General features: G+C 49.6%; 1 non-coding gene across 1 annotated transcript; it reads left to right on the top strand.

Moving 5' to 3' along the window:
• Positions 1-5,720: 5,720 nt before the first annotated feature.
• LOC138522146 (U2 spliceosomal RNA) lies at positions 5,721-5,904 on the top strand. The gene has a single exon (XR_011283253.1). It is a non-coding gene; the product is annotated as a U2 spliceosomal RNA (small nuclear RNA).
• The last annotated feature ends 230 nt before the right edge of the window (positions 5,905-6,134 follow it).

The raw sequence follows: 6,134 nt of genomic DNA, 5'->3' as shown, positions 1-6,134 counted from the left end.
ATTGTGAAACTGGCAAATGTGAAACTGACAGAGGGATGCCTGCAACTTCAGGGTAAACAGGGATATACCCATGAACGTTTGTGACGACAAGTGTGAACCCGGCGGAGGGATGTCAACAATGGATAGTTGTTTAAAAGGACATTGAAATTCTTGGATGATACGTTTTGAGTGAAAGTTCGTAGTGAACCCGATTGAGGGAGGCTTATATTACAAGAAGACTCAGAACACAGCTGAGGGTGATTCAAAGGGGCGAAGAGCAATCATCCAATGTGAAAGATCACTGAAGGAACTTTGGTTTATTGTTTATAGTACAGCAGGCCTTCTAAGGCAAGAGACTTTGCAGGAAAGAGACTTGGCACCAGAAGGTCCTGGCATTTTTGAAAGGAACTGTAACCTTATGCTGGTGAGGCCCAAAAATGTGCTGTGCTCAAAGGTCATGCCTTGTCCCGTGTTAAAAACATGGGGAAGGGAGACCCCAGCCCTACCATCCTGACTGATCATTTGGTGAACACCTCTTGCTTTTCTTGAAAAGATTACCCCACACTACTTTGTAATTAAGCTGTAAAGGATTGGCAATCGATTTCTTTTAGTATAGGCCCTTTTTATTTGACAATACGCCACTAGGACTGCTTTATTAATATTTGATGATCGTAGCTTGCTCCCATCTTAGATTTAGGTTTAGATTAGGTGTTTTTCTCACCCATTGTACAGTTTAATAAACACCCTTGAACTGTGATTACTTGTGTCTGTCTTTACTGTTGTCACCATGAGTTCCTTATAGCATGCAGGCCCAGTAGATTATGAAAATAAATAAACATGATCAAAGCAAAGCAAGTTTGAATATACATAAACAAACCCTTAACAATAAAACATTGAACACACCAACCCCCTCTTTCAAGAGGAAGTTATTTGCAAAGTTGTTAGGATTTATCTGTCTTTCACTGCTACTCCTACTTTATTAATGGTCCTGACATCTTCCAATACAACAGCATCACTCAGGGCATTCTTCACACACACTAGAACCTCAAATTTAGAGCGACCCTTGTACACAAACCCCGGCTTGCCCACCCATACCCTTTCACCATCAGAAACCCTGTGAGTCTCGCCTTCTTAAGTTTGTCAAAACATTCCCTCATCTTCTCCTTTTTACTTTCTACTTTCTACCTTTTCTCTCAACGGATCTTCATCCCACTCTACAAACCACGACCTTGCCACCCACACTGTGGTACTTGCTCTCCTCCTCCTCAACACCTCAAATGGTACTAATCCCATAGTAGCATGCAGAGAAAATCTGTAGGCATAGACTCTTTTCTATATCTTTCTATCACAACTTTCCTTCTTTTATCACCATCCAAATTCCCTGCATAATGGTGGAGTTAAATCTCTCAACATTACCATTGGTCTTGGGATGGAGCAAAGCTGACCTGTGATGAGTCATCCCAATACTTGAAATTAATTATTTCATTATGTGTGAGGTGAATTGCACCCCATTGTCTGTGAGCAGTTTGTTGAGAAAACCTTCTGTTTGAAATACTTGATCCAGAAATGACACAACTGCTCTGGAGTCCGCTTTTTGTGCTACTTTAACTTCCACTCATTTGGAATACTGTTGGGAAGGAAATTAACCTATCCCACCCTGTAGGCACTTTAGGGTGAGGTGATTCCCAAAAAGAAACCTGTGAAATGCCAGGGGCAGGGGGTGCGTGCTAAGAGACCCTGCGTGGACGTAATATTACATGATGTTTAGACTCAGGGCCTCATCACGAGTTGGGCGGTAACCCTTAAACCCGGCGGTAACGCTATTATGAACACATTTAAGGGTCCGCTGGATTACTAGTACAAATACCGCCAGCGCTATTACAGCCGGCGCAAGTACAGCCAGCTGTAATAGTGCCGGCAGTAAAAGCGCCGGCACCCAATCGCGCTATTACAGAGCCATCATGAGTCCGGCATAGGCACTATTAGCGCCAGAAAACCGGCGGAAAATCCACCGAAAATACCCCTAGCTAAATGACCAAAGGAGACAGCAAAAAGTGCCCAGGTAAACCCAATGCAAATCAGAGGCCTACAAAGGACCCACCCATGCACGACACACACTTCCAAACACCATGCTGCCATTTGGAGCAGGGAGCCTTGGCGTGTGCATGAGGCCAGCCAACCAGGACAGGGCCCTGGGAGCACAGGGAGAGGTGGGGATGAGGAGAAGGAGGAGGAGAGTAACACCAGTAAGTCAGACAGCCATCCCCAGGGTCAGGCCAACACCCTGGGCCCTGACTGGTGGGCAGATGGTGACCGAGTATAGGCTGGACATGGCAACCATCACACATTTGCTGGACACAATCCAGGCAGACATAGGCAGCCGTATGGCTATCAGCACTGCAGTGCCCCGCTCGTGTAGCTTGTGTCCGTGCCACAATACCTTTAGACTGGCAGCTACCAACACACCGTTGCCATGATGCATGCCATGGCGCAGTCCATCCTCAGTGCCGTGCTGGGACAGGTGCTGGATGCACTGCTGCTCCATGTCAATGAGCACATTGCATTGGCAGCCACACATGCACAGGTGAACCAGGTGAAGGGCCAGTGCCAGGCCATTGGACAAGACATGAACGTCATAGCAGCCGTGGACTGCACACATGTACCACTAGTAGCACCCAGGTTACATGATGTGCTGTACAGAAAATGTAGGAATTACCATTCCATGAATGTGCAGATGACATGTAGTCCTGAGCTAACCCTCATCCACTGCTGTGCCCGCTATCCAGGATACACCGACGACTCCATGAACCAGTGCAATAGTACCTTGCCACCGTACATGAAAAGGCACAGAGCCCTCAACACATGGATGCTGGGTGAGTACAAATGAAGCCCGAAATGCATGTCAAATGACATCTGATGGGGGGTGGAGACACACAGGGAAATCCATGCATGTCACCAGAAGACATAGGCAGCACTAGCACAGCAACTTTCACATGCATGTCCCTTGCATGAGAACCCTTGGACACGTGGAACAAATCAGAACACAGCCTGTCTGTATGGCAAAGACACGTGGGAGCACAGTCAGATACGGAAGGCCAACTACCACAATGCATCCTGTGTGTGTCGCAGTGTTGCTCCCCACCCTGACACACCATAGACATCCCACCCTGGCCACCCGACAGTCATGGCAATGGTGCCCGAAAGTAGGCACATCCACATCAACACAACACACAAGTTGCTCGGTCCACGACAATGTACATCCCTGAAACAATGAGTCCTGATTCGCCAATCACATGCCAGGATAAGTGTACATAATAGTGTAAATCGGCAAATGAAACACCACCCAAAGGGAATGCCAAAGACACATGGCCGAACAACATGTCGCATGCACATGCAATGGTCCCCTCATCCAGCGACAAGGGACAGACCTGATACATCTAGACACGGGTGTGGTGCTAATAGTAAGTAGTCCATCGATCCGATGCTGCCCCTTGCACACCACGTACCACAATGGAAGTGACCATATGACAAGTAGTGCACATGTACCACATGAATGTGATACACATGAAGACTCACACATACATCAAAACACAGCTGCATGTCGACCTCAGACCATGCATGTCCTGCAAGACGCAGTGTGCATGGCAACATAGCAATGATATACCATGACCTCTTCAACACAAACTTTGTTCTGCTGTGAATGTCACTGATTACTGAGCCTTGTGCACCCACTGACCCAACCTTGTCCTCATCCCTGCATTCCCTCCCCTGCAGGTGATTCATGTTGTCCCCAGTACACATGGCTCATGACCCCTGTGCCTCATCCACACACTCAAGCTGAGCAGGCATACAACATTGCCCATGGACGTACACATATATGCGCTGAGAGGGCATTAGGACTGCCGAAGGAACGCTATTGGTGCCTATACCGTACGAGAGGGGCCTTGACATATGCACCTTGAAATATCTGCAAACTCGTCCTAACATGTGCGATGCTGCACAACATTTGCTGTTGCAGGAATGTACCACTGCCCCCTGATGCCGATGTGCAGCCACCTGGGGATGGAAGTCAAGATGATGATGTGCACGAAGCTGGTGCACGTGTACACAGGGATGGGGTAGGGGAGGGGAGGGTGGCCAGACAGGGCTTGAATGATAATTTACTCAGATACGGTTGATGGGTACATGTAACACATATCACCTGTACATTAAAGAGCACAAGATCACAATCATAAATGTCCATGCTTTGTATGATTTTGGAACGTGATTTATTAAATGTTTGACAATCCCCCCTCCACCCAGTGAACTCCCCAGCACACAATCCCCCCTCTCTCCAGTAAACTCCCCAGCACACAATCCCCCCATCCCCAAGTGAACTCCCCAGCACACAATCCCCCTTGCCCCCCAGTGAACTCCCCAGCACACAATCCCCTCTGCCCCCCAGTGAACTCCCCAACACAGTGCAAGTAGGTGCATGTTCTCAGGGCCCCCAAAAACTGTGGCATGTCCATCTATGATGGTCGTGGACGCTTCCAAGTCCGGGCCCCTCTGGTGAGCGGGCTCTCTGGTGGCGCATTGAATGGCGCCTAGGTGAAGGCTCCAGGGACCAATCCGTGGGCGTAGTAGAGGTCGATGGGATGGCTCCGGTGACCTGCAGCTGCTGGCGGAGAAGGTTGTTGATTCTCTTGTCTGCTCTGCATGTGCAGATAGTCCCTCGCACAACTCCCGTACCGTTCGCCTGAAACCTGTCAGGGCCGCGGTGCCTCCCTCCACCACTCCACCACTTTCCGGGTCTGCGCGTTGTCTCGGGCCATGGACTTAGTGGCATCCTGTATGGCTCTGCTGATGGCATTGATGTGGCGGCTGTGCACTTTGGCCATGGACTCTATTTTCACCTGTTGGGCCTCAATTACATCCAGACGTGCCATCACGGTAGCTCCTGTGATCAATGGTACTTCGGGTGTCGAGTGGACCAGGCTGACAGCTATGCGCTGTCTGGAAGAGGCGTTGTAGGGGGACATGTTGGCAGCTTCTATGGGGCTGCTGCGGTCCGAGTGCCTATCCTCTGGGGTACCATATGATGGTGTATCAACGTCAGGCTCTGGTGTGCGGACACGACGCACACGCACATGTGGGGTGTGTGCATCCTGTGCAACTGGCTCTGGGCTTCCCTGAGGTGTGGCCATTCCTTCTGTGTCACTGCGTCTGGGTGAGGTCAACAGTTCAGGTTGTCGTGCAGCTATTGCTGTCTGTCCCTCATCAGGCTCAGACCCACTGGTGGCTCCCTCTACATCCAGTGTTTGCATGATGGCTTGGTATGAATGAGGCGCTGTCCCCCTGTGGCCTTGTGGGTGCTGCAGCCGTCTGGTTGGGCTATGGTGTGGTGACGTGGGATGGGTCCGATGTCGTATTCGGCAGCCCCTTTGCGAGGTGGTGGTGCTGGAAGAAGTGCGCTGCCTTGGGCGCAGTGATGTAGTAGCCTCCTCACTGTCATTGTCGGCCTGTGGTGATCGCCGTGTCCCTGTGGGGTACATAGGGTGTGGTATGAGTTCAGGGCAGCCTAGATAAGTATCATGCCATCTAGTGGGTTTGTAGACAGTATCAATCATGCATTGCACTTCCATTTTGTTTACTCCACATTTTGTGATTGGTGGAACGTGTCACTGTGAAGGGACACTGCACGGACATGTTTGCGTGCCATCTTCACACGCCTGTTGGGGATGCACTGTGCCAATGTGGCTTTTTCTTTTTTCATGCACACTCACACATCACGTAGCTGATATCAGTTTAATATCTAATACGTCCTCTATCTGGAGACCATATATAAAATTGATTTTAGGAACAGGGAGATGGAATGGGAGCTTGCTCTGTCCACTCCACGCATCAACCTGGTATTGCTGTACCTCCTGGACTGGTGCACTCCAAAAAAATTAAAAAAAACATCACGTAGCTGTGCCATGGCCATGGATGTCTGTCCCCTGGCCCTTGTATTGATGCAGTGCATGTACAGGGGAATCTAGAGGGCTCTACGGTACGTTGGTACAAGGGGTCAGTTATGAGTGTCTACTGTGCCTCACGCACATTGCATGCACATTCATTCACTCAGGGTCTGCATGTGTATCCCTTACAGGTTCATGAAGATAGGGGGGGGGGGC

This window comes from Ambystoma mexicanum, chromosome 13, assembly GCF_040938575.1.
Source record: "Ambystoma mexicanum isolate Mex_15411 chromosome 13, UKY_AmexF1_1, whole genome shotgun sequence".
NCBI lineage: Eukaryota > Metazoa > Chordata > Amphibia > Caudata > Ambystomatidae > Ambystoma > Ambystoma mexicanum.
Note: the sequence above shows the minus strand (reverse complement) of the source record. Positions and strands in the feature narration are given on the sequence as shown.